Source organism: Pan paniscus, chromosome 15 (assembly GCF_029289425.2).
Source record: "Pan paniscus chromosome 15, NHGRI_mPanPan1-v2.0_pri, whole genome shotgun sequence".
Classification (NCBI taxonomy): Eukaryota; Metazoa; Chordata; class Mammalia; order Primates; family Hominidae; genus Pan; species Pan paniscus.
The window spans coordinates 22,162,328-22,181,882 of record NC_073264.2 but is presented as its reverse complement, the minus strand read 5'-3'; the positions used below and the strand labels follow the sequence as shown (position 1 = coordinate 22,181,882).

Below are 19,555 nucleotides of genomic sequence, written 5' to 3'. Positions count from 1 at the left end.
TCCGCAAGCAGGGGCTGACGGTGATTTCCACCGCCTGTGTAATGGATTCCGCCGCATTCCAGGAGCTAAAGCAGCATTACTACTGGAACCTAAAGGAAACGTTCTGCTGAGCTAGTGTTGGGAAGCTCTGAACAGAGGCAAGAAGCTATAATTTGCCACATTTTCTGAGACTTAGTTCAGAAAGACTAGGAGGGGAGTTTTTCAAAAAACACCTGAATCAAGAAAGTAGTATCTTAAGGCCCCAGCGAGATTTGAACTCGCGACCCCTGGTTTACAAGACCAGTGCTCTAACCCCTGAGCTATAGGGCCTCACGCAGTAACCACCTCTTCCTTTCACAGAAAAGGAAAAGATTTGCAGGGCTTCTGCCAGCATCTGAGCATAGAAACTAAGTAAAACCTGGATGTCCTTTCAATCCATTTCCCGACTACTAGAATTCGGTTCACAGACTCAGTGTTCTTGCTGGGGATGGTACAAAGTGAAGGCCAGTGAGAGCGACCACTACTATCCTAAGATTGGAGAAATCTGCCCAACGCGACACAGTCTAACACAGAAAGACTCTCCACTCCCTCACTTCAGACTGAAAATTAAGAAGGGAAAACCGGCAGAGGAAGGAGCTCACCACAGGTCTCACTTGAAACTGCTGACATCCGCATTTTGTTTCCTGCTTGACTCAGGACTTCGTACCAGCAACTGTCTGCCTCCAGAGACCTTTCTCACAGCTGCGAGTCTCAGTGCCAGAGCAGGCATTCGTTAATTTGCAGTTTAATTCATTCCTTCATTCAACAAACACTGCATTCCAGTTCTGTACTAGGCTCTGCACTAAGAATTAGGGATCCAGATATGATCTTTATCCTGAAGTCACTGTCACAGTTTTGTGGAACAAAAGAACTTTAGTTTTCATGAAGGAAAACAATGAAAAGTAGCTGTGCCAGGTGTGAAGGGGCGTTGGCCATGCCAAGGTCCACACATTTACAAAGTGAACCATCCGGGGGTGTCTTCAAGAGAGCATTGGCCTGAGCTGCACTATGAAGGGAGGTTAAGACTTAGACAAAAATGGGAGCAGGGTGGTCCCTGGTAGAATAAAATTACGAGCAAAGTCCAAGAGAAAGACTGAGACATTCAAGGGAACACTGGCTGGGGCAGCAGGTGAGAAGATTAGTAGAAGAAAATAGAAATTCACCAAACATTGATGAGTTTGCGGAATTAATTGAAGGGACGAGCAACCAGAGTCAGAAACACCAGTGACTGGCCATGGTGAAGATGCTCAAACATAAAGCTGCAAAAAGGTAATCGTTATGGGACTGGAAAGGAAGGGATGAGTGAGAGCGTTACAGGGCAGGGCGATTCTGCTGAACCTAGGTATGAAGTGAAATCAAGAGGAAAGAGAGGGGACTCTCAAAGGTGTCTTGAAGAGGCAAGATAACACCTGCAGAAAAAAGGAAGCCTACTTCTTCAGGGTATCTGGAGAGGGCGGAGGGGTGATGCTAGGATTTAGGTAAGCTGAATATGAAGTGAAGGTGGAGCAGTTCATGGGAATTGCATGATAGCCAGAATAGTCTCGTGTCTAGAGTTTCATGAATTGATAAATGAATTAATCAAATTACATAAGTCATCCATTGAGTTAGAGACTCTATGAGTTATGCACTCTTGAAGGAAAAGAATACAGAGAAAACAGCTGAGACTAGAACATAAGTTTTGAATAGCCCTGTTATAGGCATATGTTATGTTAGTGTGTGTCCAACATCTTTTAAAAATTCTCCTTACATGTGGATATTTCACATATTATAAGTAAGTCTGTCCTAGAACACTTGCTTTCCCAGCTTACAGCTGAGAATGGGCATGTGACCTGGGCTCCACCAATCAGATGCATCGCCCAGGAAGCTTTCCATTTAGAAACATAAAACAGGAGTACAGGATACCATAAGGAAAACCCATGTTTTTCCAAATATGGTATCAGTGTCAAGTTTTTGGGTATGGGTTTTCTTAAATCCATATACTGCTGTTTTTCTTTAGTTCTGGAAAACTCTCAGTCATTGTGTTAGTTTGCTAGGGCTTCCATAATAAAATACCACAGACTGGGTGACTTAAACAACTGAAATTCATTTTCTCACAGTCCTGGAGGTAAAAAATCCAAGACCAAGGTGTTGGCAGGTTTGGTTCCTTCTGAGGCCTCTCTCCTTCACTTAGAGATGGCTGGCCTCTTGCTGCCGCCTCACATAGCTGTCCTTCTGTGGGTCCACACCCTTAGCTCCTCTCTTTGTGTCTAAATTTACTCCCCTTACAGGGACACCAGGTTGGATTGGGGCCCACCCTAATGGCCTCATTTTAACTTAATCATCTCTTTAAACGCCGTATCTCCAAATACAGTTACATTCTGGGATACTAGGGATTAGGGCTTCAACATATAAATTTGGGGGAGATACATTTTAACTAATAGTAGCCATTATCTTCTCCTATATTTTTTATATATTTTTTTAATTTTTTTTTAGGCTAGTCAAGTGAAGCAGTGGGAGTGGAGAAGGAACAAAGAGACCTGTAACTGCTTGTGATCAATTAGTTGTAAACACCACTGCACTCAGACCAGCCAGCCTCCTACATTGTTTTTACTCCATTTTTTTCTCTCTTTTTAGAACTGAAATTAAACATCTATTAGAGCTTCCTACCTTATCTTCCATTTATTTTAACCTCTCTTCCATATACATATACATATATATACACATATATACATATATATACACATATATACATATATACACATATATACATATATATACACAAATATATATACATATATATATTTGGTCTTTTTTTCTATGTTGCATTCTGGATAACATTTTCTTACCTTTAATACTAATCAGTAATTCTCTCTATAGCTCTGTTTAATCAGCTGTTAGATATGCCCATTAAGTCATTTATTTTGGTTAAAATGTAATTTCCCATTCTAGAAGTTCTAGTTGATTGTTTTTCAAAACTACTAGGCCAAAATTTTTTAATTCCTGTTTTTTGCAGATATTTTCCAGCTTGTTTCTTATTTCCTTAAGCACAGTAATTACAGTTGTTTTAATATATATAACTGATAATCCTAATATCTGAATTTTATGCCGTTGTTTTGTCAACTCATGTTGTTTTGTTTTCTTGTAAAACTTGGTCATCTTTGAATGTGTACTGCTCAGTGTCTTTGCAAAATTACATGCAGTGAGTTTTTGAGGACAAGATGAAGGTTATCTTCTTTAAAAAATATATATATGACTTTTTTTTCTCCCAGGCACTTGGCACTCTATCAGCCCAAGAAGATCCTAAACAAAGTTAATGGCCAGGCATTCTCTGGATCTCCAAGATACGTAAACCCAAGGTGCAAATCAGAATGCTGACCTGTGGTCCCAGCTTCTCAGAAAAACTCCTCACACTTTCTATTTTCCTTTGCTAAGCTCAATTTTTTTCTGCTGAGCTCCACAACAATTACTAGAAGTAGGAGAACAGACATAGGTGTACTTCTTATTTGCCCTTACCTTAGGGGAATAGCTCTTTGGAGTCCCAACTTAATATTGGGAGGGTGTCTTACTAGTCTTCCTACCTCTGGTGGGTGCTGTGTCTTGATGTCTGATCCTCTTGTTTCTCCCACCCAAACAGGCTACCAAAATTATATAGCCCAGCATTTCAGGAATTAACAAATGACTTTTTTTTTTTTTTTTTTTTGAGATACAGTCTCGCTCTGTTGCCCAGGCTGAAGTGCAGTGGTGCAATCTCAGCTCACTGCAACCTCCACCTCCCAGATTCAAGCAATTCTCCTGCCTCAGCCTCCCGAGTAGCTGGGATTACAAGTGCGTGCCACTACACCCGGCTGATTTTTGTATTTTTAGTAGAGACGGGGTTTCACCATGTTGGCCAGGCTGGTCTCAAACTCCTGACCTCACGTGATCCAACCCGCCTGGACCTCCCAAAGTTCTGGGATTACAGGAGTGAGCCACCGCGCCTGGCCTATCACAAATGCCTTTAGGGCTACAAAGGTCAGTGCAGAGATAACTTACCTTAACTCTCTGAATTCCACCTTTCCCTTGGTTTCTGGCCTATTAGTTGCTTACTACCATATCAGCACTTTAATGCTTCTAAGGAGATTTGATAAAAGTATTTATTTATCACTTTGGGAGGCCGAGGCGGGCGGATCAAGAGGTCCGAAGATCCAGACGATCCTGGCTAACACGGTGAAACCCCGTCTCTACTAAAAAATACAAAAAATTAGCCAGGCGTGGTGGCGGGGGCGTGTAGTCCCAGCTACTCCGGAGGCTGAGGCAGGAGAATGGCGTGAACCCGGGAGGCGGAGCTTGCAGTGAGCCCAGATTGCGCCACTGCACTCCAGCCTGGGCGACAGAGCGAGACTCCGTCTCAAAAAAAACAAACAAACAAAAAAAAACTATTTATTTATTTTATTTATTTCTGTTTAGAGATGGGATTTCACCATGTCGCCCAGGCTAGTCTTGAACTGGACTCAAGTAGTCCTCCTGCCTCGGCTTCCCAACGTGCTGGGATAACAGGCGTGAGCTACTGCACCCAGCTGAGATTTGGTAAAAATCGTATGCAATATTTTTAATAATTTTTATTTCAAGAAGGATTGGTCTAAATTAATTAGCCTGCCAGTACTAGAAAGGAAATGGCAGTTGCGGGAGCTATAACATCAATCATAGTCCACCACACGGACTGAGAAGCAGAGAAAACAGTACTCCAGAGAAAGCTTAAGGGGGAGAATGCCAAAGCACAAAATGAAAGAGCAGTGACGGCTGGAATAGGAACCTGCTCTTTCTAGTTATATCATCCTTTCCAGAAGACATCGCTGGAAAAGGACAAGATGGTTTGGTGGTGCGGCCAATTAGTCTTAGCAGTTTGGTAGTGTGGTTGAATGGTCTAAGGCACTGAATTTAGGCTCCAGTCTCTTTGGGGACGTGGGTTTAAATCCCACTGCTGCAAGGGTCTTTTGTTCCTACATCAGTAATAATTATTCAGTGTGTCTTCACTAGGGGATTGACCTAATGTCAAACCCAACATGTGATGTTTCTCACTGCCTAGCACTGGGCTGGGGGAATGGAGCCGCTGAATGAATGATTCACAGCCTACCTACAGGGAGCTCTTAATTTAATTGAACACCCAGACCACTAAGAGATGTACTCCCAACTTCTGTTTGAAAGGGAGCTGGTAAGACCTTGCCAAATAAATGACATTTGAGCTGGAATCTTGAAATAATTTTGAAGGTACAGTATGTGTTCTGTGAAAGAGAAGGATAAGGTAGGGTACAGAATAGAGGGGAGCAGGGAGTGAAGTGAGCCTTTGTTTCATTTGCTCCTAAGTGTTAACCAGAAGAAATCTGAGCAGTTGCACACAGAATGTAAAATATCCCTACGTCCCTGCTGCTGACTGCCTCTGGGAACACCCTGCGTTTCCTACAGGATGTTGTCTCTGGTTTCTTTACCTACCGGTGATCTCCTGCTACAACCCCTTCCCTCACCCACCATTTTTCCTTCAGTGTCTGTCCCTCTAGGTCTGTCACTAGGACAGTAAAAAAGATGGGTTAAGCAGGACACAAATCACCAAGGGAGGCAACTAGTCACCAGCTCAGGGAGGTGATATTTCAGAAGATTCAATGCTCAGGCTTGAGCCAACCACAGAAGACCACCCTCGCTGCCACCTAGACCACAAAGAGTCCAAATATGAGTTTGAAGTCAGAATTTGAGCTCTTTAAGGAGCAACCTTACTTTCTAGCCTTTGAGTGCAGTGCCCTTCCTGCCCCATGTGATAGCTTTGGTACCCAGGAGGAGCACTGGGCAGGATTTGGGGTCTCTCACATCCAAGTTTGAATCCAGGCATTGTCCCTACCTCAAGGCTTTGGGAAGGAGGCGACAGCTCATGTTAGCAGGTGGTGATGGAATCTGACTGGCCGGTGCCTTAAGTAGGCAAGTGATAAGTTTATCCATGTGGCTCTTTACTGTAGTCATCCCTGCTGTAGAGGGCTGTCCTGCGTATTGCAGGATGCTTAGCGGAACCCCTGGCCTTTCCTCACTACATGTCAGTAGTAATATGCCCTCCCTACCCAGCTGTGACATCAAAAATGTCTCTAGCCACTGCCAAAAGTCCCCTAGGAGGCCAAGCCATCTCTGGAGATGACTATCTCCCAGTGTGTAGCTTGTCTCTTACAGTGTCTTTACCAAGGCAGAGGTTTCTTAATTTTAATGAAGTTCATTTAATTGTGTTTTTCTTTTGTGAGTCATACTTTCAGTGTTGTATCTAAGAAAACTTTCCCCAGCACAAGTTGACAAAGATTTTATTATAAAAATTTTTAAGTTGTGGGTTTTATTGGTAGGTCTATGATCTACTTGAGGTTCATTTTTATATGTAGAGCAATGTAGGAATCAAGAATCTTTTCTTAATTAGCCGGGCATGGTGGCACGCAACAGTAGTCCCAGCTACTTGGGAGGCTGAGGCAGGAGAATCGCTTGAACCCAGGAGGGGGAAGTTGCAGTGAACCAAGATTACACCACTGCACTTCAGCCTGGGCAACAGAGTGAGACTCCGTCTCAAAAAAAAAAAATTTGTTGTTGTGATTTTTCTAAAGTTTGCTGAGAAAACTACCTTTCTCCACTGAATTGCCCTTGAAGCTTTGGCAATAGTCAATTAACAATATGTATGTGGTTTTATCTCTGTACTCCTGCTCTATTGATCTATTGTTTTAAATTTCTTAATGCCAGTATGACACTGTCTTAATTATAGCAGTTTTATAATAAATACAATAAAATATAAATAAGTCGGGCAGAGTGAGTCTTCCAACTTTGCTTTTTCCAAAGATGTTTTGGGCATGCTGTCTTTGAATTTGCATATGAATTTTGGAATTAGCCTGTCAATTTCTTTAAAAAAAAAACAAACCCTTTTGGGATTTTTATTGTAATTAGATTAAATCTATAAATAAATTTAGGGATAACTAATATCTTAACAATATTGAGTCTGTTCATGCACAAATATGAAATGTCTCTTGATGTATTTAGGTTTCCTTTCATTTCTCTTAGCATTTTTTTTCAGTGTACAAGTCTTGGACATATTTTATTCCTAAGTATTTTATATTTAATTACTCTGTTGTAAATTGTATTGCTTTTTAAAATGTCAAATTTCACTATTACTAGTACACACAATTATACATATGTATATACAATTTATAAAATAATTATGCCAAGCCTGGCCAACATAGCAAAGCTCCATTTCTACAAAAAATGTTTTTAAAAAATTATCCAGGTGAGGCTGGGCGTGGTGGCTCACACCTTTAATCCCAGGAGTCCATTCAGTCGGTTGTGGGTGCTTAAAATTAGTTTGGCTTAAAAATCATTCATTTTCAACCCTCAGAGGCTAACTTGAGGTACATATTCTAAAAGTATTAGCTTCTTTGTGACAGAGCTTATAGAAAAGATGGGACAGAGATGCTGCTCCCAGCACCAGCATAATTGCCTAATGGGTTCATCTTGCCCCTGCCCAGAAAAGCTGATTTACTGAGACAGTGTTATTGCAATGAAGAGTTTAGTAAATGCAGAGCCAACTAAATGGAAGAATGGAAGACTGGAGCTTTGTTATTACTCCTATCAGCCTCCCCGAAAATTCAGAGGCTAGGGTTTTTCTTTTTTTGAGACGGAGTCTTGCTCTGTCACCCAGGCTGGAGTGCAGAGGCGCGATCTCGGCTCACTGCAATCTCCGCCTCCCGGGCTCATGCCATTCTCCTGCCTCAGCCTCCCGAGTAGCTGGGACTACAGATCCCCGCCACCACGCCCGGCACATTTTTTGTATTTTTAGTAGAGACGGGGTTTCACTGTTTTAGCCAGGATGGTCTCGAACTCCTGACCTCGTGATCCGCCTGCCTCTGCCTCCCAAAGTGCTGGGATTACAGGCGTGAGCCACCGCGTCCAGTCGAGGCTAGGGTTTTTCAAGGATAGTTGTGAGACAGCCAGGTGGAAGGGGGTCCCCGCAGACTCCCCGACCAGCCTGTGCACTGGGACGAATGCGCACTGGGGTGGAACCTCGGGAAGTTAGTGCCATTCGCAGCGAGGAGGAGCCTGGCCCCATCTCTTCCTGGGAGGAGCCTGGGATTTGAAAGCCTGGGCGGCAAGTGCTCTAGCAGGGACTCTGGCCCAGCAGAGTCCCCCTTTTCTTCCTTTTTCACCCAGTAAAACCCTGTCTTACTCACCATTCCAATTGTCTGCGAGCCTGAATTTTCGTGGCCGTGGGACAAAGAACCCTGTCTTGAGCTCAACTAAAGAAAAGTCCCGCAACATTTGGGCAGGCAGGGGAATGCTGATTAGTTAGGTCAGAGATAAAATCATAGGGAGTCGGAGCTTGCCTTCTTTCACTGAGTCAGTTCCTGAGAGGGGGCCAGTTTACCGATCTCGGTGACGCCAGCTGATCCATTCGGAATGCAGAGTCTGAAAAATACCTAGAACAGCAATCTTAGATTTTTACAATAATAATGTTATCTATAGGAGCAATTGAGGAGGTTAGGATCTTGTGGCCTCTGGCTATATGACTCCTGAGCCATAATTTCTAATACTGTGGGCTAAGTTGTTGCTTTTACAAAGAAGGTCTGACCCCCAAGCAAGGAGGGGGTTTGCTTCATGAAGGGGCTGTTGTCATGTTTGTCTGAAAGTTAAACTACAAACTAAATTCCTCCCGTGGTTTGCTTGGCATACGCCCAGAAATGAGCAAAGGAAGCTTGGAGGTTAGAATCAAGATCGAGTTGGTAGCCGGGCACGGTGGCTCACGCCTGTAATCCCAGCACTTTGGGAGGCCAAGGCGGGCAGATCACTTGAGGTCAATAGGTGGAGACCAGCCTGGCCAACATGGTGAACACCCATCTCTACTAAAAAATACAAAAATTAGCCGGGCGTGGTGGTGCACGCCTGTAATCCTAGATACTTGGGAGGCTGAGGCAGGAGAAACGCTTGAACCCGGGAGGCGGAGGTTGCAGCGAGCCGAGGTTGCGCCACTGCACTCCAGCCTGGGCAACAGAGCAAGACTCCGTCTCGGAAAAAAAAAAAAAGATGGAGTTGGTTACATCAGACTTCTTTCACTGTTATAATTTTTGTAAAGGTGGTTTCACCGGCTGCATTCTTCCCATAGCTTCTACTGAGAAACTGGGGAGATTGCTGGCGGTGGGGAATCTGGGTCTAGCGAAGGTCTCAGGCAGTCTGCACTGATACTAATTTTCCAGGTCAGGAGAGACAAAGTAGTCATAGTGGGCCCATGTTTCCCCAGTGTGTCAAGCCAAAAGGTTAAAATAATAGGCACTATGGACTTAAAGAAATCAAAATTAATTTTGTCCCAAACCAAATTGAGAACCGTAGCCTGGAACACAAACAGTGCAAACTGAGAATGTGTCCCAGAGTGGGTTACATGAGGCACGGTATTTACATGTTTTTTCTAAATAAAAAATCAAAGAAGGGGGCAGTGAAGCAAAGGTGACATTTTTACAATTTTGACTGAAGTTTAGTGATGGTATTCACAGACAAACCAAAAGTGTGGTTAACATATATAGGGATAGGGTAACAAGTAAAGGAGTATGTACGCGTCTTAGGATTTGGAGGGGAATGACTGATGTTATCTTGCTGTTAGAAAAAGGAAAATTCAAATAAAATGTTAACATGGGCCCACAATGGCTGCAGTTGGGCATATGGGTAATAAAACCCAGGCCTATAAACTAAAGCTAATCTCTTGCCTGTGTAACTGGAGTTTGTTAAATATTTCACTGACAGGGACTGGTCATGAACCTGTTTGTGAGATGTAGAACAAAGACAGAATGGAATTAGTCACCCTTCCTCCACCAGACTCTAAGATGCTTAACCTTTCTCCCTACTCACTCAACTGTATATCTACCTTATGTATGGCATCACTGAGCACTCATCAGAATCACAAGAATGTAACCATTGTTTCATTAACCACTTCTCCCTCCTGTGCCACACACATCCCCGTTAGAAAATTTAAGTATACTGTGCCTCATGTAAACTACTTTAGGACCTATTGTAAGTCTATTCTAAGTCTGTGTTCTCAGGCATAACTCCTCAAACTTGGCTGAGAATAAATCTAACCATGACTTCTTTAAGTTCAAGTGCCTGTTATGTCACTTTTCAGTTGACACTGCCTTTGTGCTTCATCTGCTAGGCAAGGTTACAATCAGTAGACATCAGTGAAAACATTTGACATGGCTGGGTGTGGTGGCTCGCAGCTGTAATCCCAGAACTTTGGGAAGCAGACGTAGGTGGTTACCTGAGGTCAGGAGTTTGAGACCAGCTTGCCCAACATGGCAAAACCCTGACTCTGCTAAAAAAAAAAAAAAAAAAAAAAAAAAAAAATACAAAAAGTAGCCAGACATGGTGGTGTGTGCCTATAGTCCCAGCTACTTGGGAGGCTGAGGCAGGAGGATCACTTGAACCTAGGAGGCAGCAGGTTGCAGTGAGCCGAAATCATGCCGCTGCACTCCAGCCTGGGCAACAGAGCAAGACTCTGTCTCAAAAAAAAAAAAAAAAAAAAGACAAAAAAAGACAAACTTTAGCCTTTCAGGCTAGAGTTCAGCTTTAGTTCATAGGTCGAGTTTCTATTACCTATATGCTCAACCTGCAGCCATCTTGGGCCACTTTTAAACACTGTTCTTTCAGATATTCCTTTTTCTGACAAATGCCATGCAGGAAAAATCAGGAGGGGGATGGAGGCAAGGGCTTTGTCCAGACAACATTTATGCAGATTGTATTCCTAGTCTGGCCTGAGGCCTTGTCTTCTTGTATGATGACTTTGGGAGGAGGGTTGCAATTGCTTGAGCCTAGAGACAAATATCTATTCCTTTTTCCTTCTGTTAGTTTTCTTGGTTGTGGATCAACAAAATGAAGATGTCTCCTAGAAGAGTAAAATAGTAAGGTCAGCAAGTCAAGGGTTAATGCGCCAGGCTGTAACAAAGGTGTGAGTTCTAGCCTCACTGGAGCTCCAGTTGCTTCAGTTTTTATGCTCTGGGATGTATTTACCAAGCTCAGATAACTTCACTGGTGAATTTTAATAAATGTTTCAGGAATAATGACAATTCTACACAACTTCTTGCAGCAAAACGGGAGAGGAGATAATAATTCTCAACTCTTTACATGAGGACAGTGTATTCTGATATTAAAAACAAAGATACTTCAAAAGAAAGAAAACTACAGGTCAGTGTCTCTTAAGAACATGGAAGCCAAAAAGTTTAACATAACTTCAGCGAGTTGAATCCAACAGTATATAAAATAATGATACATCAGAATCAAGGGGGATTTATCCCAGAAAAGCAAATTTGGTTTGATATTCAAAATTAATCAATGTAATTTATTATATTAACAAACTATATTATATTAAAAAGAAAAACATGATTATATCAAAAGATGTAGACAAAACATTTGTCAAAATTTCACATTCGTTTATTTATTGCTTACTTATATTTTTAGAGATGAGGGTTTCCGTCTGTCCCCCAAGCTGAAGGGCAGTGGCACAACCATAGCTCACTACAGCCTCAACTTCTTAGGCTCAAGAGATCTTCCTGCCTCAGCCTCCTGAGTAGCTGGGACTACCACTGTGTGCCACCATGCCCTGATAATATCTTTTTCTTTATTTTCGTTTTTTTTTTTCTTTGAGATGGAGTTTCGCTCTTTGTTGCCCAGGCTGGAGTGCAGAGGTGCGATCTCACTGCAACCTCCGCCTCCCAAATTCAAGTGATTCTCCTGCCTCAGCCTCCCGAGTAGCTGGGATTACAGGCTCCCACCACCACACCTGGCTAATTTTTTTGTATTTTTAGTAGAGATGGGGTTTCACCATGTTGGCCGGGCTGGTCTGGAACTGCTGACCTCAGGTGATCCTCCCGCCTTGGCCTCCCAAAGTGCTGGGATTACAGGCGTGAGCCACTGCGCCTGGCGCCCTGATAATGTTTTAAAATTTTTCATAAAGACGGGTTCTCACTTTGTTGCCCACGTTGGTCTTGCACTCCTGGGCTAAAGTGATCCTCTCATCTTGGTTTTCCAAAGCGCTGAGATTATAGACATGAGCCACCAATGCCCGCTACACATTCGCTTCTCATATAAACTCAGCGAATTAGAAATAGAAGGGCCTTTTCTCAATCTGATAAAGGGCACCTATGAAAAACTTTCAGCTAACAATACACTTAATGATGAAAGACTGAATGATTTCCCTGTGAGATTAGGACAAGCAAGGACATCTGCTTTCATCACTATCATCAGCAATGTGTGGAGATTCTTGAACAGTAACGCAAAAAAATAAAAATGGAAGCCATCCATGTTTAAATGAAGAAGTAAAACTGTTTTATTCCGGGCTGGGCACAGTAGCTCACGCCTGTAATCCCAGCACTTTGGGAGGCCGAGGCAGGCAGATCACCTGAGGTCAGGAGTTCGAGATCAGCCTGACCAACATGGAGAAACCCCAAGTCTCTACTAAAAATACAAAATTAGCCAGGCATGGCGGCACATGCCTGTAATCCCAGCTACTTGGGAGGCTGAGGCAGGCGAATTGCTTGAACCTGGGAGGTGGAGGTTGCAGTAAGCCAAGATTGTGCCATTGCACTCCAGCCTGGGCAACAAGAGCGCAGGGTTCTCTTCCAAGGCAAGTTCCAACCAACCCAACACATATTGGACCTCTGGCATTCCAGGGACTTGGTGTCCTCCATTTGCAGAAAGTCCAGTGACCCAGCTCTAACTTTGTGTACTCTTTGAGAGATCAGCTGATAGAGTGGAGGACTGTACACATCTGTGGACATCCTTAGGTTGCTGGTTCAATTCCTGCTTGAGGGGAGTGTCTGAGTCTTTTGTACACACACCAGTGCTCCCTGGCTGCACCTCTGCCTGGTCAAACGCCCTGCTGTCGCCACACTCTCCCAGGCAAAACCCAGCAAAGCCTTATCCAGATTACCTAGCTTGCCATGCCTGTGCTGTTGCCAGTACACTTCAGTGCAAAGTGCCCCTTACTTCTTCTTTGTGACCCAGCCAATCCCCCATCCGAACCCTTACCATCTCAGGGCTGCTTCATTTTTATTCACAGGGTGCTTTTGGACCTAAGCACTGCTGGGGAATCTGGCAATACAGCTGGATTCATCTGTGACCAAGCTCTCCTGACCAGGTTGGCAAACCCTGGAAGGCCAAGCTCCCAGGAGACCATCAAGCATTCAGGACAACAGTGTAGGGTCGAGGACAACCATGATACCATCCGTGAACTCACCCTCTCCCCCTCTTTTCCTTCTTGGGCTATTACTACCTCACCTCTGTCTCTATCTCATTCTCTCTTTCTCTTTCACAATTTCTCTCTCTGTCTGTGTATATTTCTCTCTGTCTGTCTCTGCCCCTTCTCCCTAGCACTCTGTGTCTCTCTCATTCTCCTTTGCCGGAAATGTATAGACTCATACAGACAGAAAATGCGCATCCTTGCTATGTTGTGTCTACTTGGGGAGACAGCAGCCACCCTGAGAATTTTCTAAGGCAAAGAACCTCCATTGGCAAGGTCAGGTTGCCCCATGGGATGAGGACATGGTGTGTCTACCCACTCACCCCTGTCCTAAATCCCTCAAGCCTCACCTTTCCTGAGTCTTCACATCTTTTTATTTTGCTACAGCTGGGCTTGGCTCCTGCTGGAAGAGTAAGAATACCTAACACTCACCGCTTAGTTCAAAGATGTCAAAAACACCTGCCACTTAGGAGGCTGTGAGAGCAGGAAGGAAGTACAAAATGGCAGGCCTGAAAAGAGCTTCAGTGACTTGGGAGAGTTGGGGATTGTTGGTCTATGACAGGAAACAGAAGTGAAACTTGAGTGACATCTGTCATCATACAGCGGCACACAAATTCACCTCCTTAGAAAGGCCACTGCCTGGTGGGTCTGAGCAGTTTGGACCTTTTGCACTAGGATCTAGCAGCACAGTTGGGCTCTCCTACCTCTGAGAAAAATATGCTGAAGCCCAGTCAGAGAGAATGGAGCAGAAAATGGACTGGGCTTTCACCAACCAGTGGAGCTTCACATCTGTGGAGATGTAGTGGGTTTTGTGGGTATGGGGCAGAGAAGAAAGCCAATGAGTGTCCCTTGGTCTCATCCCAAGATCTCAGAAAAATGTGCATCAGACACTTGGTGTACAGATGCAACCTATCACAGAGAGCACTCTAAGCCCAGTGGTCCATGGGAGCATGGCCCTCTGAAGCCCTTTGAAGACTGGGTCCCTGCCCTCCCCTACCCTCTATGGCCACAAGAACTGCTTCATTGTGGGTCTCAAACTGGAGACTGTATGTGTCTTCTTCTTCTGGAAAGCAGCAGACGGTCTCCCCCAACACTGCCTATTCCCCTCACGTTCCCCCGGCTGTGTCAATCTTTCCCACTTCTCACTGCTAGTGGAAAGGAGCCAAGCTGTGGATTCACCAGTGCTCTGAGACGACTGTATGGCTGTGGAGCTGCAGAGAGACCCCAGTCTCCAATGACACCAAAAACAGAGACCAGTGAACAGGGACCAAAGGTAGCACCTTAGGTCTTCATTAGATATGTTCCTGATGGGACATGGAGGCACAGGTCCTCTGAAACCTCAGTTTGGTGTTTTGAGGGCAAAAGCAGAAGGGGGCCAGGTAGTGGGCTACGGTGACCAGCACAAGCGAGGGTGAACCCCAGATGCCCACTTTTCCAGTCTGGGACATGACAGAGTAGCAAGGGGTGTTCATGCATCTGACTCTCACCTTTGGCCATTCAGACCCACTTAGCATAAGACAGGGAGTGGACTTAAACTCAATGGACGCTAGGTCCCTTGGGGTGGCTTGCTGTACCCCCACTAGGTGTTCAGCTGGGGGGTGGGTGTCTCCGTGGTCTTGGGGTGGTGGGCATACACCAGATGGGATCTGAAACCTTTGCCAAAGACGTGGTGTCAGGAGAAACTCACACCTCTGTCCTCTACCACCATTTTTTTTGTTTGTTTATTTATTTATTTTTTTCCAAGAAACCCACAGAACCTTACTGATATGGTTTGGCTGTGTCCCCACCCAAATCTCAACTTGAATTGTATCTCCCAAAATTCCAACGTGTTGTGGGAGGGACCCAGGCGGAGGTAATTGAATCATGGGGGCCAGTCTTTCCTGTGCTATTCTCGTGAATAAGTCTCACGAGATCTGATGGGTTTATCAGGTGTTTCTGCTCTGCTTCTCTTTCATTTTCTCCTGCCACTGTCATGTAAGAAGTGCCTTTTGCCTCCCACCATGATTCTGAGGCCTCCCCAGCCATGTGGAATTGTAAGTCCAATTAAACCTCTTTTCCATCCCAGTCTGGGTTATGTCTTTATCAGCAGCGTGAAAATGGACTAATACAGTAAATTGGTACCAGTAGAGTGCGGCATTGCTGAAAAGATACCCAAAAATGCGGAAGTGCCTTTGGAACTGGGTAACAGGCATAGATTGGAACAGTTTGGAGGGTTCAGAAGAAGACACGGAAATGTGGGAAAGTTTGGAACTTCTTAGAGACTTGTTGAATGACTTTACCCAAAATGCTGATAGTGATATGGATAATAAAATGCAGGCTGAGGTGGTCTCAGATGGAGATAAGGAACTTGTTGGGAACTGGAGCAAAGATTATTCTTGTTATGTTTTAGCAAAGAAATTAACAGCATTTTGCCTCTGCCCTAAAGATTTGTGGAACTTTGAACTTGAGTAAGATGATTTAGGGTATCTGGCAGAAGAAATTTCTAAGCAGCAAAGCATTCAAGAGGTGACTTGGGTATGTTAAAGGCATTCAGTTTTTTTTTTTTTTTTTTTTTTGAGACGGAGTCTTGCTCTGTCTCCCAGGCTGGAGTGCAGTGGCACGATATCGGCTCACTGCAAGTTCTGCCTCCTGGGTTCACACCATTCTCCTGTCTCAGCCTTCCGAGTAGCTGGAACTACAGGCGACGGCCACCACGCCCGGCAAATTTTTTTTTGGTATTTTTAGTAGAGACGGGGTTTCACCGTGTTAGCCTTGATCTCCTGACCTTGTGATCCACCCGCCTCAGCCTCCTAAAGTGCTGGGATTACAGGCGTGAGCCAACATGCCCGGCGGCGTTCAGTTTTATATAGGAAGCAGAACATAAAAGTTTGGAAAATTTGCAGCCTGACTATGTGATAGAAAAGAAAAACCCAAACCCATTTTCTGGTGAGAAATTCAAACTGGCTGCAGAAATTTGCATAAGTAGCAAGGAGCCTAATGTTAACCAAGACCGTGGGGAAAATGTCTCCAGGCCATGTCAGAGACCACCACGGCAGCCCCTCCCATCCATCACAGGCCCAGAAGCCCAGGAGGAAAAAGTGGTTTCGTGGGCCGGGCCCAGGGTCCTAGTGCTGTGTGCAGCCTAGGAACTCCGTGCTCTGTGTCCCAGCTGCTCCCCCTGTGGCTGAAAGGGGCTAACATACAGCTTGGGCTGTAGCTTCAGAGGGGAAGCCCCAAGCCTTGGCAGCTTCCACGTGGTGTTGAGCCTGCAGGTGCACAGAAGTCAAGAATTGAGGCTTGGGAACCTCCTCCTAGATTTCAGAAGATGTATGGAAACGCTTGGATGCCCAGGCAAAAGCTTGCTGCAGGGGTGGGGCCCTCATGGAGAACCTCTGCTAGGACAATGTGAAAGGGAAATGTGTGGTCAGAGCCCCCACACAGAGTCCCTACTGGGGCATTGCCTAGTGGAGCTGTGAGAAGAGGGCCACTATCCTCCAGACCCCAGAATGGTAGATCCACTGACAGCTTGCACCGTGCACCTGGAAAAGCTGCAGACCCTCAAGGCCAGCCCAGGAAAGCAGCTCGGAGAGAGGCTGTATCCTGCAAAGACACAGGGGTGGAGCTGCCTAAGACCATGGGAATCCACCTCTTGCATCAGTGTGACCTGGATGTGAGACCTGAAGTCAAAGGAGATCATTTTGAAGCTTTAAAATTTGACAGCCCCGCTGGATTTCGGACTTGCACGGGCTCTGTAACTCCTTCGTTTTGGCAAATTTCTCCCATTTGGAATGGCTGTATTTATCCAATACCTGTACCCCTATTGTGTCTAGGAAGTAACGGGCTTGCTTTTGATTTTACAGGCTCATAGGCAGAAAGGACTTTCCTTGTCTTAGATAAGACTTTGGACTGTGGACTTTTGGGTTAACGCTGAAATGAGTTAAGACTTTGGGGGACTGTTGGGAAGACATAATTGGTTTTCAAATGTGAGGACGTGAGATTTAGAGAGGCCAGGGGTGGAATGATATGGTTTGGCTGTGTCCCTACCCAAATCTCAACTTGAATTGTATCTCCCAAAATTCCCACGTGTTGTGAGAGGGACCAGGGGGAGATAATTGAATCACGGGGGCCAGTTTTTCCAGTGCTATTCTCAGGATAGTGAATAAGTCTCACAAGATCTGATGGGTTTACCAGGGGTTTCTGCTTTTGCTTCTCTCTTATTTTCTCCTGCCTCTGCCATGTAAGAAGTGCCTTGGACAGGAGCGGTGGCTCACGCCTGTAATACCAGCACTTTGGGAGGCCGAGGAGGGTGGATCACCTAAGGTCGGGAGTTCAAGACCAGCCTGGCCAACATGGAGCAACCCCAAGTCTTTACTAAAAATACAAAATTAGCCGGGCATGGCGGTGCATACCTGTAATCCTAGCTACTCCGGAGGCTGAGGCGGCAGAATCGCTTGAACCTGGGAGGCGGAGGTTGCGGTGAGCTGAGATCGCGCCATTGCACTCCAGCCTGGGCAACAAGAGTGAAACTCCATCTCAAAAAAAAAAAAAAAAAAAGAAGAAGAAGAAGAAGAACAAGAAGTGCCTTTCACCTCCAGCCATGATTCTGAGGCCCCCCTAGGCATGTGCAACTGTGAGTCCAATTAAACCTCTTTTTCATCCCAGTCTCGGGTATGTCTTTATCCGCAGCATGAAAACGGACTAATATACTTGCCCTACTTCAGAAAGAGGAAGCCTCTGGGGGAGAAAAAAAAAAAAAGAGTTCTTGGTCAGTTTGCAGAGGGGGGAAGCCAAGCCCCAGGTGGGCGCTGGGGAGGAAGGAGGGTATCACAGTGCATCTGCAAGCCCTGGGCGAGTTCTTCTCACCTAGTCCCATTTGTTCTCTCTCTCACTTCTAGCACACTTGAATGCGCCAAAAAGCAAGCATAGGACACTGTAGGGGAAAGGGCGGAGGCACATCGGGAGAAGGGGCATGTGTATGTTGGCCGGGAAGGGAGTAGGAAGGCCAGAGTTTTAGGAAAGGGCTGCTTAAGGACTTCCAGTAGACCCTGAAGCTGGTCTGCGGATAGCGGCCGCCCACCCAGAAGCTTTCCGAGTTCTTCTTTCCTCCTCCTGCAACCCCTGTCCCACAGGATCCACGCATCCACCTCGCCCATCCCTCTGACCGAGCCCTCTCACCCTCTTGTTTTCTTTCGCTGAGGGCTGTCATCCTCACTTGCAAAAAGGGAGATGCACAGGTGGAGGAAGGCCACAGGCGAGAGCCTCCCGTCCTGGATTGTGGCTATCAGCGCTCTGGGACGCGAGGAAAACACACTCGGAGGATTTGCTCCACCCTGAGAGGTGCGAGGTGGCAACCAGCGCAAGGTTCTCTTCTAAGGCGGGTTCCAATCAACTCTAAGTGTGTTGACTCCAGCGTTCCAAGGACTTGGCTTCCTCCATTTGCGGAAAGTCCAGTGACCCAGCTCTTGTAGCGCGCACCCTTCGATAGCTCAGCTGGTAGAGCGGAGGACTGTAGATTGTACAGACATTTGCGGACATCCTTAGGTCGCTGGTTCGATTCCGGCTCGAAGGAAGTGCCTGATACTTTTGCATGCAATGCCACCTGGTGCCTGGTCAAACGCCCTGCAGCCTCCAACTAGTATCCACCCACACCCTCCCAGTCAAAACCCAGAGAAACCTTTCCTGATCACCTGGTTTCCACACCTGCGCTGTGGCCAGCAAACACGCCCATAAGCCCACTCATTCTCCCCACAGTCCAGGGACAGGTACTCTTCAACGCAAAGGGCCCCTTGCTTCTGCTTTGTGACCCAGTCAGCCCCTCTCCCCAACCCCCTTCGCACCCCCACCACCCAGAGCTCTTTCACTTTTATCCACAGATTGCTCTGGGTGCTGAGGGCCACGGACTCTAGCAACATTGTGTGCTCACCATTGATAGATCTCTCGATCTATTAAACCAGTGGGCCCACCATCAACTCCTAGAAGATCAAGCCTGCTGGAAGAGAAAAGGGTCAGAGACAACTGTGACATCCTCAGGAAAACAAACAAACAAAAAATGCTCTCTATGCTGTCTCTCTCTCATCTCCTTCTCCAGGTCTCTAGCAATGCTTTTCTATCTGAGCATTCTCTTTCTCTCTCTCTCTGTTTTTCTCTGACTCTAGTTCTCTCATTATCTTTTGCTTGTAATGTATAGATGTATACAGACAGAAAATGTTCATTTCTGTTTTGTTTTGTCTATTTGTGGGAGAGAGCTGCCGCCCTGAGATTTTCTTAATAAATAGGGCTTCCACTGGCTCCATAACATTTTCCTTCAGGTTGAGA

General features: G+C 45.4%; 2 non-coding genes across 2 annotated transcripts; one reads left to right on the top strand and one right to left on the bottom strand.

Moving 5' to 3' along the window:
• Window positions 1-236: 236 nt before the first annotated feature.
• On the bottom strand, window positions 237-309 carry TRNAT-UGU (transfer RNA threonine (anticodon UGU)). The gene has a single exon. It is a non-coding gene; the product is annotated as a tRNA-Thr (tRNA).
• Window positions 310-18,715: 18,406 nt separating this feature from the next.
• TRNAY-GUA (transfer RNA tyrosine (anticodon GUA)) lies at window positions 18,716-18,809 on the top strand. The gene is made up of 2 exons: window positions 18,716-18,752; window positions 18,774-18,809. It is a non-coding gene; the product is annotated as a tRNA-Tyr (tRNA).
• The last annotated feature ends 746 nt before the right edge of the window (window positions 18,810-19,555 follow it).